Source organism: Tamandua tetradactyla, chromosome 16 (assembly GCF_023851605.1).
Source record: "Tamandua tetradactyla isolate mTamTet1 chromosome 16, mTamTet1.pri, whole genome shotgun sequence".
In the NCBI taxonomy this organism is placed as follows: Eukaryota; Metazoa; Chordata; class Mammalia; order Pilosa; family Myrmecophagidae; genus Tamandua; species Tamandua tetradactyla.
In genome coordinates this window covers 18,589,995-18,610,488 of record NC_135342.1, presented here as the reverse complement: position 1 = coordinate 18,610,488, position 20,494 = coordinate 18,589,995, and the positions used below count along the sequence as shown (strand labels likewise).

Sequence of the window (20,494 nt, the reverse complement as noted above, 5' to 3'; positions counted from 1 at the left end):
GTATGTATAATTTTTTTCTGTTTTAGTTTTATTTTTCTCTTGTCTTTTTATTTCTTTTTCTGAATTCATGCAAATGTTCTAAGAAATGATTATGATGATGAATATGCACCTATGTGATGATATTGTGAATTACTGATTATATATGTAGAATGGAATGAGCATATGTTAAAAATGTTTGTGCTTCTTTCTTATATTTTCTTAAAATTAATAAAAAATAATATGTGAAATAAAATATAGAAAATGAGTGAAATATGATATGAAATATTTTTAAAATTTAAATTAAAAAACAATTATATTACTAATAAATAAAAATATATAGAAAGAATATGTTTTAAAGGGGAGGGAAATAAAAAAGGAATAACAAGAAGAAAAAAAGTTTTAATGAAATAAAAAATAAAACGGGGTACGAGGATAGTTTAGTAGAATTCTTGCCTGCCATGCGGGAGACCCGTGTTGGATTCCCTGCCCATGCACTTCTCAAAGAAACCAACAAAAACAAACAGAAAAACTCAACAAATGGTGCTGCAATAACGGGATACTCACATGGAAAAACAATGAAATGTGACCCCGCCATACAGCAAACAAAAAAAAGTAAGAATCAAAAAATTTAAAAAAATAAAGACTTAGGCAGATAGGGAGTTAGCTTGCCTACACTTACCACCTCTCCCCAGGACTTTGCGGCCATGAGACCCCTCCTCCCTGGAGCTTTCCTCTCCCTGTCTGGTGCAGCTGACCTGCACTTACCATATTTGGTTAGCAGGTGACGCTCTGGAGTCTCTTCCTTCCTCAGCCCCACCTCTCCCAGCCGGAGCAACTAGAGGTCGGTGGGCTTAGCAAGGAGACTGCTCCAGCAGAGGGGCTGCTCCGCCAGGGGCAGCTGACCAATAGGTTTCTGCTGGGGGACTGGGGAGCCAACCAGCAGCGCATGTGGAATCAGTTGATTTGTAGCGCTGGTGGGCCTGTCAGACAGCGGGGCTGCAGGCCGCTTTTCCTGCACCCTATGGGGGTCACGCTCCCCACACCGAGGCCCGTCCTGCGGTGGACAATGGCTGGCCTCCAGGCTCCCTGCAAGTGCTGCCCACCACAACCACGTAGGGTCAGTTCCCTCCTATTGCAACTCCCTCGTGCACTGCAACCTGCCTGGTGGGGATCCCAGACTCTGGTCCCACTCGCTCTCCCCTAATCATCCTCCCCCTCAAAACTGCCTAAAGACACTCCTAGACTACTCAGACCCTGGGACCTGCAGTCCTAGACATTTTCTCCCCGTCTTCTATCTTGTTTCACGGAGCAGGAGTGAACTCACTCCACTCCGTCTGCCATTTTCCTGAAACCATTGCTTAAGTCTTGATCTTACTCATCATTTTAAAATGTCTCTTTCCTGTGTAGCCTCTCTTGAATGTGAAACGTTAATAATTGGATTTCTCTTCTGTATGTTCTCTTGATAATTGTAACAATTAGACCTCTGCTTGAAGCACTGGCCATATTCCAACAACAATAGGTTTTTTTCAGTAGAACTGATCACTGGACAACTCAACTCATTCTTGAATTTTTAACGCTTTCAAATATATTCTTTGCTGTGTGGATTTTCTGATGAAAATGAGAACCCTAAGTTCTGAACCACACCTTTACCACACTCATTTTGTGTATTGGTTTTATCACCTTTAAGTACTCTCTGATGAACTTGAACACATGCTGACTAATATAAAACTTTTGTATGGTTTTCCTCCAGTATGGACACCCCAAAAGACTTGGAGTTGTGAACTTCAGCTGAAGCCCTTACCACAGGTCTCACTTTTGTAGGGTTTCTCTCCCATATAGATTCTCTGATGAACATGAAGATAAATATTCAAAATGAAGCTTTTCTCAAACTCTTCACATTTGTATGGTTTCTCTCCTGTATGAACTCTCTGATGAGCATGAAGATTTGAAATCCAATTGAGGGCTGTTCCACATGTGTGATGGTTTGAAATGGTTATGTACCCCAGAAAAGCCATACTCTTTTAATCCAATCGTGTGGGTGCAAACTCATTTTGGGTGGGATCTTCTGATTAGGCTGAATCCATGGAGATGTGACCCCATCTATTCAAGGTGGGTCTTAATCCACTCACTGGAGTCCTTTAAGAGAGGGACATTTTGGAGAGGACACAGACACTTGGAGATGCAGACAAGAATGCCCTGAGAGATTCTAAGCAAGGACCTATAGTAAATGAAAGAGCCAGAACCTGGACAAAGCCAATACAGAAAAAACAGAGATTAAATCCAGAGTTTGCCCCCAGAAGAGCTAAAACAGGATCCACAGATGCTTAGAGAGAGAGAGAGCCACTGGAAACAGAAACTGAATGCATTGAACCAGGAGCAAGAACTAGCAGATGCCAGCCACATGACTGCCCAGCTGACAGAGATATTCCAAATGCCAGTGGTCTTTCTTCAAAGTCTAGGTATCATCTTGTTGATACCTTAATTTGGACATTTTCACCACCTTAGAACTGTAAATTTGTAACCAAATAAATGTTTGTAAAAGCCAATCCATTCTGGTATATTGCATCTGGCAGCTTTAGCAAACTGACACAACATGTCTTGCATTTGTAGGGTTTCTCTCCTGTGTAGACTCTCTGATGGTCTTGAAGATGTGAATTCCAGCTGAAGTCTATATACATGCATGGCATTTGTATGGCTTTTCTCCTCTGTGAACTCTCTGATGAGCATGAAGTTTTGAAGTCCTTATCACATATCTCACATTTGTATGCTTTCTCTCCAGTATGGACTCTCTGATGAAATTGAGAATTCTGATTAAATATCCTGTCACATGTTTCCCATCTATATGTTTTATCTCCACTGTGGACTCTCTTATGAGCATGAAGTTGTCATATCTGACCAAAACCTTTATTATACATATCACATTTATAGGATTTCTCTCAATTTGTCCACAAAGTGAATGTTAAGATTTAAGGCTGAAGCCTTTCCCACACCTGTCACATTTATACAGCTTCTCTCCTTGTGAATAAGTTCATACACAGGACAGGAAGAGCTCTGATTGAAACTCTTAACACACACCTGACATTTGTAGGGTTTCTCTCATGTGCTCGCTTTCTGATGGGTTTGAAATTGTGACCTCTAACTGAGGACCTCACAACACCCATCATTCCTACAGTATATCTTTCCTGTGTGACACCTTGATGAATGGGAAGCACCGAGCTATAATTAATGCCCTTTCCACACTCAATACATGTATGAAGCTTCTCTCACAAATGCAATTGTTGATGAAATTCAAGACTGGAGCCACCGCTGATGCCTTTTCCATTCTCATCAGAGGTTGCTCTTCTGAATGGATTACACTTTGCTGTGATGATTTCAAGTCTTTTCCCAATTATTGTGGCTAAATGCTTTCTCTCTTCTAGGTACTCTGTGACAATCATGGTGACAACAGAACCTTATTACAATACATTGATCACATTTGCACAGTTTATACTTACATCCATTTGATAGTTTTGTGACTCAGGTATGTTTTCCTCTAAAAATCCCTGGTGGTTTTATTTGGAAACTGATTATTTTTATTTCTACTGAAACTATCCTCTGAAGCAAACATAGTTCTCATATTCAGAAACCCGAATGGATTACCCTGCCCACATCTGAGATGGGGAATCCCCTTGCTTTTTAGCAACTTTGAACTCTTACCTTGAGCATTTATTGTTGCATCTGGATTTCTGGCTAATTTGCTTGTAAATTGCTCCAACATCTGCCAGCATGTAAGAAGTTCATGTAAGAGGGATCTTAATGCTACTTCCTGAAGAGTCTCTATTTCCTTTTGATTCAGAGATGATAATCAGGACAAGTGGTTGCTCAGAGATAAAAAGAAATTACACATGGTGGTTCGGTGGTAGAATGCTTGCTTTCCATGTTGGAGACTGGGATTCAATTCCTGGACCATGCACCATCAAAATAAAAAAGACTACACATGTTATCCACATTAGGAGACCATATTCAGCCACTAGGAAATCCAGCTGACATTATCATTGATTTTCCATGCCTATGGAAGCAAAGATGTTGTCACTAGGCTCCTACCCACTAAGTGTTTCATGGGATTTGTTTAGAACTACACTAAGTCTTAAGTATGTGGTCAAAGTTAGAAATAAGGAGACTGAATTGTAATTAAAAAAAAAAGTCCTGCAGACTGACCAGTCCAAGATAGCAGCTTAGTGAGGTGTGCAATTTAGTTCATCCTCCAGAGCAGCTAGTAAATAGCCAGGAACAGTACAGAACAACTGCTGGGGCCATATCAGTGACTGGACACAGCATACACCAGTCTGGACAAGCTAGACCAGCTGCGATCCCCCAGAACTGTGAATCTCCCAAGACCCAGAAGCTGGCACCCCTCCTCCACAGGCTGGTTCCCAGAGGGAAAAGGAAAGAGACTACTAACAGCAAGGGGCTGAGCTCAATCAAGCTCCAATTGTAGAATTAATTAACAAATTCTGACTACTAAGGATAGACCTCCAGCTCAGCTGAACCTAGAGTAAAAGCTGAGGTTGCTGGGTATTGTCCCAGTACAGAGGGGGCAGGGCCGATGGAAAAAGAAAAAAAGAGAGAGATTTTTCTGCATTGGACAGCACAAAATACTTGAAAGGGTCTGGGCCCTGAAGGAAAGGAGGGGGCACATAGAACCTAGCAATGTACCAACTTAAGCTCTTGATTGGCAAGCCCGAGGAACAGGAGTCCTTCTCTGAAAAATATTTTTTTTCTTTTCTTTTGTGTGGCTGTGTATCTACAGCTTGACTGCACTTTGGATATAACTGTAAGACTGCCCAGGCTCCAACTGCAACCAAGGAAGGGCAGAATTAAGCTTGTCTGAGACCTTGTCTGGAGGCTATATCTTACCCAGGAGGGAGGTGGGGCCCAGCTCAGGTGGAATCCCTCCCTCAAGGAACTCAGACCCCAGGGTCTGGAAAACTGAAGTGATTAAAGCCAGCCTACAACATCTCCTCTGTCTCAACCACACCCCCAGCAGGGAGAGGGGTGTGCTGAAGTTAAAAGTACCACATCACTTTATGCTGGTGGGACCCCAGGCAGACAAGTGCCACATACTGGGCAGAATAGGAAAAACACTGTCAGGAAGCTTCATAGGAAAGTCTTTCAACCTGCTGGGTCTCACCCTCAGGGAAAACTGATGCAAGTGACTCTTTCCTCCTGAGAGGAGTCCAGTCTCCTCTGGAAAAATTTGACTGGGATCTATAAAAATTAATATCTAAGTAGACCCTCCTAAGGGGGAAAAAAGGCACCATACAGGCAGGGCAAGAAACAAGAAAACAAGAACTGAAAAAATCTGATCTGTTAAACAAAACCTAAGCTAGAGGTCTAGAATAAGCTGAACTGAATGTCAAAGAACAGATAGACAACAAAGTCATCCAGCAAGAAAATCCTAGGTAAAAAAATAAAAAAAGTGAAAACAATCTCCAGAATAAATTAATTAAGGAAATTAAATGTCAAGACACAAGCAAAACATAACAAATCATACTAGGAAATTTGAAGATATGGCCCAGACAAATAAACAAACCAACAATTCAAGTGAGATACAGGAGTTGAAACAATTAATTCAGGATGTTTGAACAGACATGAAAACCTCATCAAAAAATTGAATAAATGAATTCAGGGAAGACATAAAGAAGGCAAGGAATGAACAAAAAGAAGAAAACGAAAGTCTGAAAAAACAAACCACAGAACTTATGGGAATGAAAGTCACAGTAGAAGAGATGAAAAAAATGGAACCCTACAATATTAGATTTCAAGAGGCAGAAGATAGGATTAGTGAACTGGAGGATGGAACATCTGAAATCCGACAAGTAAAGCAAAATATAGGGAAAAGAATGGAAACTTATGAGCAGGGACTCAGGAAACTGAATGACAACATGAAGCGCATGAATATACATGTTGTGGGTGTCCCAGATGGAGAAGAGAAGGGAAAAGGAGGAGAAAAACTAATGGAGGAAACTATCACTGCAAATTTCCCAACTCTTATGAAAGACTTAAAATTACCAAGAAGTGCAGAGTACCCCAAAGAGAATAGATCTAAACAGACATACTCCAAGACACTTACTAATCAGAATCCAGATGTCAAAGAGAAAGAGAGAATTTTGAAAGCAGCAAGATAAAAGCAACCCATCACATACAAGGGAAGTCCAATAAGACTCTGCATAGATTTTTCAGCAGAAATGATGAAGGCAAGAAGACAGTGGTATGATATATATAAGACAATAAAATAGAAAAACTGCCAACCGAGAATTCTATATCCAGCAAAACTGTCCTTCAAAAATGAGGGGGGAAATGAAGGGGAAATTAAAACATTCTCAGTCAAAAAACCATTGAGAGAATTTGTGATCAAGAGACTGGCTCCGCAAGAAATACAGAAGTGACAGAACAGTCTTGTCAATAAATGATGGCTAGAGAACTGGATTTCCATATGCAAAAGAATGAAAGAGGATCCATATCTCACACCTTATTCAAAAATTACTCAAAATGAATCAAAGACCTAAACATTAGATCTAAGACCATAAAACTTTAAGAAAATGTAGGGAAATATCTTATAAATCTTATAATAAGTGGTGGTTTCCTAGATCTTACACCCAAAGCATGAGCATTGAAGAAAGAAAGAAAGAAATGGGAACACCTCAAAATTAAATACTTTTGTGCAGCAAAGAACTTCACCAAGAAAGGAAAAAGATAGCCTACACAATGGGAGACAATATTTGAAAATGATATGTCAGATAAAAGTCTAGTATCTGGAATATATAAAGAAATTGTTCAACTCAACACAAAAAAAACAAACAACCCAATTACAAAATGGGCAAAAGACATGAACAGACACTTCTCAGAAGAGGAAATACAAATTGCCAAAGGGCACATGAAAAGATGCTCAACTTCCCTGGCTATTAGGGAACTGCAAATCAAAACCACAATGAGATATCATCTCACACCCACCAAAATGGCCATTATCAATAAAACAAAAAATGACAAATACTGGAGAGGATGTGGAGAAAGAGGTACACTTATCCACTATTGGTGGGAATGTCAAATGGTACAACCACTGTGGAAAGTAGTTTGGCAGTTCCTCAGGAAGCTAAGTATAGAATTGCCATATGATCCAGCAATACCATTGCTAGGTATCTACTCAGAGGACATGAAGGCAAGGACACAGACATTTTTAAACAAATGTTTATAAGCAGCATTATTTACAGTTGCCAAGAGATGGAGACAGTCCAAATGTCCATCAACAGAGGAGTGGCTAAACAAGCTGTGATATATACATATGATGGAATATTATACAGCGGTAAGACAAAATAAAGTTATGAAGTATTTAACAACATAGATGGACCTTGAGGACATTATGCTGAGATTAGCCAGAAGCAAAAGAACAAATACTGTATGGTCTCACTGATATGAACTAACATTAATGAATGAACCTGGAGAATTTCAGTTAAGAAGAGAGGCCATCAGGAGATAGAAATAGGGTAGCTATTGGGTAATTGGAGCTGAAGGAATACAGATTGTGCAATAGGACTGATTGTAAGAATTCAGAAATGGATAGCACAATACTACCTAACTACTGTACAATAATGTTAGTACACTGAATGAAGCTGAATGTGAGAATGATAGAGGAAGGAGTTCTGGGGGCACAAATGAAATGAGAAGGAAAGATGGATGATAAAGACTGAGATGGTATAATCTAGGAATGTCTAGAGTATAAAATGATAGTGACTAAACGTATGTTCTAGTTTGCTAGCTGACAGAATGCAACACACCAGAGATGGACTGGCTTTTAATAAAAGGGGATTTATTTTGTTGGTTCTTCAGAGGAAAGGTAGCTAACTTTCCACTGAGGTTCTTTCTTACGTGGAAGGTACAGGATGGTCTCTGCTGGTCTTCTCTCCAGGCCCCTGGGTTCCAACAACTTTCCCCGGGGTGACTTCTTTCTGCATCTCCAAAGGCCTGGGCTGAGCTGTGAGTGCTGAGATGAGGAATGCTAAGCTGCTAGGCTGTGCTACATTGCTTTCTCTCATTTAAGCACCAGCCAATTAAGTTAAACGTCACTCATTGCAGCAGACAGGCCTCCTAGCCGACTGCAGATGTAATTAGCAACAGATGAGATTCATGTACCATTGGTTTGTGTCCACAGCAACAGAACTAGGTATGCTCACCTGGCCAAGTTGACAACTGAATCTAACTAGCATAACATACAAATTTTAAAATGTTTTTGCATGAGGAAGAGCAAAGGAATGTCAATATTGCAGGATGTTGAAAATAGATAGTAATTAATATTTTAAAACTTTAACTTATGTGTGAGACTAAAGCAAAAAAAAGTTTATTTGGTACAAAATTTATATTTTGACTAGTACATCTCCTAATAGAACTTGTATGGACACTTTAATTGAACACCATAAACACATGGGATCTTGAGTAGGGCATGAGATTTTGTAGGTTTGTCCAGAGTGATGCCCCAATAAATTACAGAGTAATTTGAACAGTGAATAAAAAAGTATTTGCAAAGTCCCCTTGGGGAAATGGTGAGAAAGGGGGAAAATTCAATTTCCCCATTTGGAGAAGTCCTAATATGAGGACAACAAAATCAATAGGTTTAACTCTCAATCTTGGGGGTTGTTCATATGAAACTTATCCCCTCAAATGATAGGCCAAACCTACTTAAAATTAGGCCTAAGAGTCACCCCCAGGGAACCTCTTTTTTTTTTGCTCAGATGTGGCTTATCTCTCAGCCAACACAGCAAACAAACTCATTGCCCTCCCCTCTCTATGTGGGACATGACTCCCAGGCATGTATACCTCCCTGGAAACATGGGACAGAAGTCCTAAAATGAGCTGGGACTCAACATCAAGGGATTGAGAAAATCTTCTCAACTGAAAGGGAGAAGAATGAAATGAGACAAAATAAAGTGTCAGTGGCTAAGAGATTTCAAATAGAGTCAAGAGGTTACCCTGGATGTTATTCTTATGCATTGTATAGATTTCCCCTTTTTAATTTAAGGTGTATTCGAGAGGCTAGAGGGAAGTGTCTGAAACTGTAGAGCTGTGTTCCAGTAGCCATGTTTCTTGAACATTAATGTATAATGATATAGCTTTTGCAAAGTGGCTGTGTGATTGTGAAAACCTTGTTCTTATGCTCTTTTATCTGCAGTATGAACAGATGAGTAAAAAATATGGATTAAAAATAAACAAATAATATGGGGAGCCAATGTTAATATAAATTGGGGAAAGGGAAACACTAGTGGTTAATAAAAGGGAGTGGTAAAGGGCAAGATATATATGAGTTTTTTATTTTTTATTTTTATTTCTTTTTCTGAAGTGATGTAAATGTTCTGAGAAATTATCATGGTGATGAATATACAACTATGTGATAATATCATGAGCCATTGATTGCACATGAAGTATCAAATGTTCAGATGTTAAGAATGTTTGTTTTGTATGCTAATTGGCTTTACTAATAAAAAATTTTTTTAAATAATTTTTAAATGACAAAAAAATGTCCTACAAGGATTTAATTGAGAAGAAGTCTTACCTCCTTGTCCACAGAATAATCACTTAAAAATTCCTTCCTCAAAAAAAAAAAAAAAAACAGATAAATTGGACTTAATTAAATGTAAAAGCAAAAAAAAAAAAAAAACCCTCTTTTTGCAGCAGGTTTATGAGATCTATATAATCCTGGCTAGTTATAAACCTCAAATCCAGGACTGCTTAGTACAACCTCCTCATCTGTATTGGCAAACAAGTGCAAAATATCTAGAAAAGCCTGAATTGATCTTTTAGTGTATACAGGTGGTTTATCATGGATGCCAAGTTTCCCAAGGAGAAAAGGGGAGATGTTCTCAAAAAAGGTGAAAATCCATTTGCAAAGGAAAATCTCTCTTCTATCCCATAATGAACCCATAAGATGGTGCATTTATTTCCTTAATTTAGTCATCAAAGCAACATGTCAAATGAACTACATTTGAGAGAATTTACCCTTGATTTCAATGAATTCCTACAATATTCAATTAGTGATATTCTTCAGCACTTGAAACAAACTCTTTACCCATTAAGCAATAACTCCCCATTGCCCTTCTCCCCAGCCTCTGCTAACTCTCCAGTCTACTTTGTATTATTCTGATTATTCTAGATATTTCATGTAAGGGGAATCAAACAATATTTATTCATTTGGCCTGGGTTATTTCATTTTGCATAATGTTCCCAAGTTTCATCTATATTGTAGGCTCTCCTCTTACTTCAATCCTTTTTATGGATGAATAGAAAGTATATCCATTGTATGAATATATCACATTTTGTTTCATTCAACTGTGGATGAACATTTCATTTGTTTCTATATTTTTGGCTGCTGTGAAAAAATGTTGCAATGAATATTTTATCTGTATGAGCAACTATGACTTTTTCTTATTTCCATTTTTGCTACTGTAGTATTTTAAACCATACACCTGACATCATGCCATTTCCCCCTAAGTATTTCCATATGTGTCTCTATAGAATAGACATGTATTGCTTAACCACAAGTACTAAATTACCACAAACAAAATTTAAAATAATTTTAACATTACATAAAACCCAGTCCTTGTTCAAATTACCAATGATTTTTCTTAAAAAATGCTTTTTATAGACAATGTTTAAATCAATATTTAAAACTCCATTCATATTATTATGTCTGTTGAGTCTTTTTAGTCTAGAACAGTCTCTCCAGTAACCTGTAACCATGGGATTGACTTATTGAATAACCTAGGACAGTTATCATGTAAAATGACCCACATTCTAGATTTATCTAATTTCTTCCTTGGTGATATTTAACTTTTATCATTGTTGGGAAAGAAAATTTGCCATGGGCCTTATATTCTTGAACATGCTTGTTATGCATGCCAAATATGCAAGCCCTTCAACAATTTTTTTAAAAAACATTTTATTGTAAATATAAAATATATACCTACAACTAAAAATTTCCCCATTTGAACCTCTTTCAAGTGTTAGGCTTAGTGAAGTTAATCACATTCATAATGTTGTGCTAATATCATCACCATCCATTATCAAGAGTTTTTCATAAGAGAAACCAAACTCTATAATCCATTCCGCACCCTGGATCCCCAACCACTAGTAACCTGTAATACTTTCTGACTCTATGAATTTGCATATTTGCATAGTTATTTCAAATAAGTAAAATCATACAGTATTTATCCTTTTGTGTCTGCTTTATTTCACTCAACATGATAGCTTTAAGATTCAATCATCTTGTAGCATGGATCAGAATGTTATTTCTTTTTATGGATGAATGGTCTAACATTCTATTTATATATCACATTTTGTTTATCTATTCATCTGTTAAAGGACATTTAGGTTGCTTCTACCTTTTGCCTACTGTGAATAATGCTGCTATGAACACTAGTGGTATACAAACATCAGTTATGATTTCGTGTTTTCAATATTCTGGGGTATATACCTAGAGGTGTGTTGTCAGGTCATATGATAATTCCATGTTCAACTTTCTGAGGAATCACCAAACTTTTCCAAAGCAGCTGCACAATTTTACATTCCTACCAAAAATGTATAAGAGTTCAAGTTTTTCTGCTTCCTTGGCAACCCTTGTTATTTTCCTTTTTAAAAAAATGAATAATAGACTCCCCCCATGGGTGTGAGTTGGTATCTGTTTTGGTTTGTTAAAGCTTCTGGAATGCTATATACCAGAAATGGATCAGCTTTTATAAGGGGAATTTATTAAGTTACACGTTTGCAGTTCTAAGGCCATAAAAATGTCCAAACTAAGGCATCTAGAGAAAGATTCCTTGACTTCAAAGAAAGGGCCAGGTGGCAACCAGGTTTCCTCTGCCACATGGGAAGGCATCTGGTAGTCCATTTTCAGATCCTCTGGGGCAAATCTCTGGGTTCCGGCTTGCTTCACATTTCATGGGAAGATATATGTCAACATCTGCTGGGCTTCTCCTGGCTTCTGGTTTCAAACAACTCTCACAGACCCTGTGGGTCCCCCTGGCATTTTCCTCTGCTTCTCCAAATATCTGCATCTGAGCTCTGTGTCAGCTCTTTTAAGAACGTCCATAAACTAATCAAGACCCATAATGAATGGGTGGAGTCTCATCTCCATTTAATCAAAAGATCACATGGACAATTGGGTGTGTCACATCTCCATGGAAACAAGCCAACTAAGAGGTCCCACCAGAAAGTAGGTCTGTCCCCAAAAGATTGGATTCAGATTAAAAGAATGTGGCTTTTCTGGGGGTACATAACAATTTCAAACCGGCGAAGCATCTTATTCTGATATCCATTTCCTTGATACCTAATGATTTTGGCATCTTTTCATGTGCTTATTGGCCATTTGTATATCTTCTTTGGAGAAATGTTTATTAAGTCCTCTGCCCATTTTTAAATTGGATGTTTGCATTTTTTATTTTTTTATTTTTGCTAAGTTGTGGAGATTCTTTATATATTCTGAAAATTAAAACCTTAACAGATATAGTATATCCAACTATTTTTTTCTATTCTGTGGGTTTTTTCACTTTCTTCATAATATCCTTTGATGTACAAAAGTTTTTATTTTGATGAAGTCCATTTTATTTTTTTTTCTTTTGTTTCTCGTGCTTTGGGTGATATACTTAAGAAAGCACTGTCAAACTGACAGCAATGAAGGCCTCCCCTATGTTTACTCCTTAAGAGTTTTATGGTTTTACTAATCTTTAGATTCTTGATCGATTTTTAGTTAATTTATGTATATGGTGTGAGGTTCTTTTTTTTTTTTTCCTTTTTTCTTTACCTGTGGGTATCCAATTGTCCCGGCACCATTTGTTGAAGAAACTAGTCTTTCCTTATTTAATGTATTTGGCATCCATGAAAAAAATCAATTGGCTGTACAGAAAAAGAATGAGAGCCTTTAATCCTGTACAACTTAATGTTAACGTCTAGATACATCCCCGAGTACATAAGCAGATAATCAAAAAGTATTGGCAAAGTCCCTAGAGGAATTGGAAAGAAAATATGGAACTGTTAAACTTTACCACCAGGGAAACCTAGGATACTGTGCCAAACATTAAGGACATACAAACAATAGGCCAAGCCCTTGATATGGGGCTTGCTCTTGTGAAGTTTATGTATGTAGCAGAGAAGCTTAGCCTATGTCATGGTCAGGTTCATGTGTCAACTTGGCCAAGTGGTGTTACCTGTTTGTCTGGTTGGGCAAGTGCTGGTCTGTCTGTTGCAATGAAGACATTTCATAGAATTAAATCCTGACCATGTCAGCTGCATCCACAGCTGATTTCATTTGTAATCAGCCAAGGGGAGTGTCTTCTGCAATGAGTGATGCTTAATCGAATCACTGGAAGTCTTTTAAGGAGGATTCAGAAGAGAAAGGCTCTCTTCCTGCTTCAGCTGGCTAGTCTCTTCTGTGGAGCTCATCCAGACCCTCCAACGGAATCGTCGGCTTCACAGCCTGCCCCTAGGATTTTGGACTTTGCATTCCCATGGTCACATGAGGCACTTTCATAAATTTTATATTTGCAAGTGTTCCTGTTGATTCTGTTTCTCTAGAGAACCCTAACTAATACAGCCTACCTATAGGTATGCCTAAAAGTCACCTCTGGAGGATCTCTTTTGCTGCGCAGATGTGGCCTCTGTCTAAGCCCAACTCTTCAAGTGAAATCATTTCCCTCCCCTATAGGAGGAAAAGACAACCAAGGGTGAAAGTCTCCCTGGCAGCATGGGAGATGACCCCCAGAGATGAATCTGGTCCTGGCACCATGGGATCAATAATACTATCCTGACCAAAAAGGGGGAAAGAATTATAACAAATAAGGTATCAGTGGCTGAGAGAGTTCAAATAGAGTTGAGAGGCTACTTTGGAGGTCACTCATGCAAGCTTCAGTTAGACATTGTTACCTATCATAGCTTGCCAAATCCCAAACAAAACCATTCCTGCCAACCCTAAAGAACACCTAGGGCATTACATAAGATTCTACAAAGGTTCCATGCACTAGAGTAACTTTCCAGAAACCTACAACCTCCAGATGGGTCCCTGGACTAGATAAGTCCTGAAATGCAGAGGGGCCAGCCCTTCGAGAACATCAACTAGTTCCATTCCCCTACCCCATATTACTGACAGCCACTTCCAACGTGAAAAAGTTAGAATGGGCATAGCCCAAATACCCCTAAAGAGTGGGAGAAAGATCAAATGTGATAGTATAGTTATACGGAGAAGGTCAGGTTTAGCAAATGAGTATGGATGCTGAATCATATTACTGATATTTCTTTTAGTGTCCAGTATCTTAGAGCAGCTAGAAGTAAAAACCTAAAATTATGGACTTGTAACCCATGCAAAATTCTGAAATCTGTTCTACAACTAATTGTTGCAATGTGCTTCGAAATTTATTGCTTTTTTGTATATGTTATTTTTCACAAAAAGAAAAAGTCAATTGTGATGATAAATGCACAACTATGATGATATTATGAGCCACTGATTGTTCACTTTGGATTATTACATTGTATGTGAATATATATCAATAAAAAAGAAAATATATTTAAAAATCATTGCTACTGGATTACAGTTCAACAATTTCAGATATTTTCTTCTGGTTATCCTAATACCCTAAAAACTAAAAAGAAATAAATATATAATGAGCCAGTTGTAATAATCATGTATTAAATACTAATTTCTCAGTTAAACCTCCTCCCTCTCATTTGATCATTCTCTCAATCTTTAGGGATATATGGTTAATGACCATTTTAACTTCATGATAAAAATAAGTGTTGACTTTATCAGGTAGAGGACTGAAACTGGGTGATGTCCTTTGAGAGACTGGTAACTGGATTTCAGGGATTCTCAGGCATAGAAACAATCTGGAAGCCTTAAGTTTCTAAAGGAAAAAAAACTTATTAAGTAAACCTTTATAGAGTTTTCATCTCAATTCTATTGGAAATCTCTTAGCCACTGAAACTTTGCTTCATTTCTTTTACCCCTTTGGTTCAAGAAGGAATTGCTAATCCCACAGTGCCAGATCCAGGCTTATCCTTGGGAGTCATATCTCATGTTGCCAGGGAGACTTACATGCTGGGAGTCCTGTAGCATGTATGGGAGAGGGTAGTGAATTTACCTACAGAATTGGCTTAGAGAGAGATGCTACATCTAAGTAACAAAAGAGGTCCTCTGGGGGTAACTCTTAGGCATAATTAAAAGTAGGCTTAACTTTGCCATTGCAGAAATAAGTTCCACAGGGGCAAGCCACAAGTAAATACTAGAGTATTAAAACATACTTTACTGTTATATATATTATATTATACATAATATATATAACAGTAAAGCCTCAAGTAAATAGTAAATGTAAACAGGGTTGAGATTAAGCTAGAACAACCATTGCAATGCTAAATATACACAAGGCTGAGATTAGTTTAGTTTTAGTGATTTCAAGTATTAACTTCTGCCTATGCTGCAATATAGAAAGAAAAAAATCTATATAATGATTCAGTAATCACAATCATTCATTAATTACTAATTTCTTGTTACAAAACCTATTAACTTGTGGCATATTTCCTTCCAAAATAGAATCCCTTTCTATTTATTTCAAACTTGAAACCAAATATATTTAAAATATATCTTTATTATAAATTATTATTATAATATACTAATTCAAATATATTTTATATTAGAAGACATTTACACAAAAGGATACTTTGCGACTGGTTTAGCCCCTTAACCTAGATAACAACAAAGAGTATCATACAGTCATTAAATAGCATGTTACACTTCATCCTAGTTTTAGGGTCTTGGTTTATTCCAGTTGTAATTCCTTTGGAAAAAGGAATTACATAGCTGCTATGTTTTACTTTAGTATCATGTTGTGATGTCAGCAAACTTGTGTTTACCAAGGAATAATCTCCAGAGATGTAATGTCATGAAGCAGAATGGTGTAATCTAAGTCAATCAAGTCACTTGCTTGACAATTTTTATTTTTACCATTTTATACTATGTACTTTCAGTGATTTCTGCTACACTATCTAACCACATGCAACCCAGACTAAAGGTTGAACTGGTTTCATTTTTGGAAACACATTTCCAAAACTGGAATATTTTGTGCTTCTGGTAGTTCCTTTACGTGCTTGAGTATTTGATAAAATGTGTTATCTTTTTCCCAATAATACCTTTGCACTGGTAACCACAATAAACAAATCATTATCAAAATATAAATAGTCTTTGTTTTAGTTTGTTAGCTGCTGGAATGCAACACACCAGAGACGGATTGGCTTTTAATAAATGGGGATTTATTTTTGTTACTTCTTCAGAGGAAAGGCAGCTAACTTTCAACTGAGGTTCTTTCTTATGCAGGAAGGCACAGGATGATTTCTGCTGGCCTTCTCTTCAGGGATCTGGGTTCCAACAACTTTCCCCGGGGTGATTTCTTTCTGCATCTCCAAAGGCCTGGGCTGAGCTGCTGAGTGCTGAGATGAGGTATGCTGAGCTTCTCAGGCTGTGTTATGTTGAGCTCTCTCATTCAAGCACCAGCCAATTAAATCAAACATCATTCATTACAGCAGGCACACCTCTTAGCCGACTGCAGATGTGATGAGCAACAGATGAGGTTCACATACCACTGGCTCATGTCCACAGCAACAGAACTAGGTACCTTCACCTGGCCAAGTTGACAACTGAATCTAACTACCACAGTCTTGGATAGGGGTAACTGAATAAGATCTAATTGCCAAATTTCACTAAGTAAAAGAAAATGTCCTTGAGATATATGGAAAAGTTTTTCTGGATTTATGCTTGAGATAAATTTAACAATTTTATTTTCCAGAGTTCGACATTTTTGAGGTTGTTCATAACTTTGGGTTATTATGGAAATAAAGAGATTTTGTAACCTCCAATAGAAAAAGGCAACCACAGCTGCAAAAATGCCATGACAAAGTCTAGTCCTGTTCACGTTTTTATGATAACTTTTGAATCAAACAAATAAAATTTTATTCTACTGGAATAAATTTGGTTCTTCCTAAATTTATGCGTGTTTATTGATAAAATAACCTAACATTATATCCATTAGATCTTTAAGATGGTTTAAAATGTAAGTTTGCATTTAATGAAATTAAATTATCTTGACAAACTATTTTTTAAACAGTTATGTTTGTAGGATGTTTAAAGATAGTATCAAAGATTTTTTTGGTAACTTAAGGTATAATGGTATGTAAAGCACACAGTGCTTTGTTAAAGAAAGGCATGTAATTTTGTCCTCACCAGGACAAAGCCTGGGTGAATATGGAAATTTGTCAGTCAGTACTGACTAAAATTTGATAAACTTGTCTAACAGAGTGTAGTTTTGACCTAAAGTAAAATGTCTAGTTTTTATGTGTAAGACAAGACCTGAACAGATATGAAAAGTTGGAGAAGGCTTGTAAAAGTAAATTCTTTTTGTCATAGTCAATGCTGACCAAAAATTTGATGGGCTTGCATGGTGGTTTGAATCTGTTATGTCCCCCAGAAAATGTTCTTTCAATCTACCCCTGTAGGTGCAGACCTAGTGTGGGTGGGACCTTTTCTTTAGGCTGTTTCCATGGAGATGTGACCCAGGACATTCAAGGTGGGTCTTAATACATTGCTGCAGTCCTTTATGATAGAATTTTAAAAAAGAAATTTTGGAGAGAGCTTAGAGAAGCTAAGAGAGAAATAACCAGTGACATTTTGGAGTTAAGGATCAGCAGACATCACCATATCCCTTCCCACGTGATAGAGGAACCCCAGAAACCAGCATACTTTCTTGAAAGGAGGTATCTTCTTCCTGATGACTAAATTTGGACATTTTCATGGCTTTAAAATGTAAATTTAAGGTGGTCTACAGTGGCTCAGCAGGCAGAGTTCTCACCTGCCATGCCAGAGACCCAGGTTCAATTCCCACTGCCTGCCCATGCAAAAAAAAAAAATATATATATATATAACCTAATAAATCCTCTTCATAAGAGCCAACTCATTTCTGGTGTATTGCACCCCAGCAGCTTTAACAAACGGAAACAGCTTGTTTTCAAAACACTTTCGTAAAAGCTTTTGGTGTCAAATTGTATGTTGACACAAAACTATAGTTTTCTCTTCGTTCAAATAATGCATATTGGTCTGCTCTTAATGAAAGGTTATGTTTTTCTTAACCTTTGCATATCCTATGTAAAGGACAAAATTCTACATCATATCAGAATAATATCCTTGTTTATGTTGACCTTATTTATTACCCTTTATTTCAGAAGGCAAATCTTGCCAAGAAAGTGGGACGCTGCAATTGCAAATACCAAAAAATGCTGGAAATGTTTTTTAAATGCATAAGGACAAGATTCTAGAAGAACTGTGACGTATTTCATAATAAAGACCCAGGATGCTTTGAAGAGATTGTTAGGAGAAATAGACTCTAAAGTTACTTCTGATGAGGACTTAGACAGAAATGATGAATGTGTCATTGTCAACTGGAAGAAAGGTGATCCTTCTTTTAAGATGGCACTCAAATTCAGAAAAGTTGAGCCTTGGTGTTGGATGGAAGGTAGAATTTGAAAATGATGAGCTCAGATATTTAGCTGCAGAAATAAATGTGGAAAACCTTGCAGCTTATAGTAAAATTCAAGAGGAAAAGTTAAAATTGAGACCCACACTCTTGGTTTAAAAAAAAAAGGAAAGAAAGAAATTGATGGTTTGGAAAACCCTGTGCTTTGGGAAATGAGGCCCCAGAGAATATGTCCCACATGAGGATGTAACTAAACATGGAACCACCTAGCTGTATCAGCACAAGCCAGGATTGGAAATGGAGTTATCCAGGAAAGTCCTTTGATGATTTTGACCCTGTATGCTGCTTGCCAAGTCAAAAATTTATTTATTTTTTTTGGCAATATCTGTATGAACAGAACCATAGAAAAGGGACAGACTGAAGGAAAAATAACTTCTAGTTCAAGCCACTGCTCTCTCTCTCACCTGGATTACCAGAGTACCCTCTTGTTCTGTTTCTGGTTTAGTTCCTCCCCAAATCCATTCTCCACACAGAAACCAGTGCTTTTTTTTCTCAAATCACAAATCAGATTATCATTCTTTTGTTTAAAAACCCCTTACAGGACCCTACAAATCCCAGCATAATCTTGTCCCCAACTGTGGCAGTTAGATTGAGTTGTCAACTTGGCCAAGTGAAGACACCTAGTTGCTGCAGACATGAGTCAATGGTATGTGAACCTCATCTGTTGCTGATTACATCCACAGTTGACTAGGAGGTGTGCCTGCTGCAATGAATGATGTTTGACTTAATTGGCTGGTGCTTAAATAAGAGACTCAATGTAGCACAGCCCAAGCAGCTCAGCATACCTCATTTCAGCACTCGCAGCTCAGCCCAGGCCTTTGGAGATGCAGAAAGAAATCACCCCGGGGAAAGCTGTTGGAACACAGAGGCCTGGAGAGAAGGCCAGCAGAGATCACCCTGTGCCTTCCCACATAAGAAAGAACCTCAGTTGAAAGTTAGCTACCTTTTCTTTGAAGAACTAATGAAATGAACCCCCTTTTATTAAAAGCCAAACCATCTCTGGTGTGTTGCATCCAGCAGCTAGCAAACCAGAACACCAACTTTTGTAGTTATCTATCGCCGACTAAAAAACTACCTCTAAATTTATTGGTTCACAATGATCATTTAACCATACTTATGATTTTATGGGTGGGGAATTCAAGTCGGGCTCAGCAGGGTTAGTTATCTGCTTTGCATGGCACCCATTGACTTCACTCACATGCCTTTGGCAGGTATGGCAGAGCTTGGTCAGCCACACATGGAGGTTCATGTCTCCATGAAACAAGTGTTTCAGAAGACAAGAAGTAGATATCAAGGCTTCGACATAAAAACTAGCAAACTGTAACTTCTGTCATTGTCTGTTGGTCAAGTTAGGAATGCCAGACCAGATTCAGGGGGTGGGAACTACCATATCAACTTACTTGTTTTTCCTCATCAGGTACACCCTTTCTCCATATTCAGTACGTTTCCATTGCATTGGCTTCTTTCTGTTGCCCTAAAACAGTATCCTACTTTAGGTCCTTTGCACTTTTCATTCTTCCCCTAGCTTTCCGAATGCTTGGATTTTTCTCATTCTTCAGGTTGTAATTCAAATATCATCCCTAAGGGTGAATATTACTCTTTTTCTTACCTTCAACGCACTTAGTACATTCTGAAATATAGTAACTTGTCTTTCTCCATATTTTCACCAAAAGTAAAAAACCATATCTATGAGAGCTTAATGGCTGTACCCCATTGCTTAAACAGATCCTTGCGTGAAATATTTTTTAATTGGCCAAACGCCAGTAAGTAGTAAGAATTCAAGATGTTGAAAACATGTAGGTATTTCTGATGGTGAAAATGCATATCATGTTACACTGTGACTCTGGAGTTCAAGGTAATAACAGGTTTAGGTATTTTCAGTGATCATGGCACCACATATGGATACAAGAGAACTTCTGAGA

General features: G+C 37.8%; 1 pseudogene; it reads right to left on the bottom strand.

Annotated features, from left to right (window-relative positions):
* Positions 1-436: 436 nt before the first annotated feature.
* LOC143658328 (uncharacterized) lies at positions 437-3,808 on the bottom strand (annotated as a pseudogene).
* Between the last annotated feature and the right edge of the window lie 16,686 nt (positions 3,809-20,494).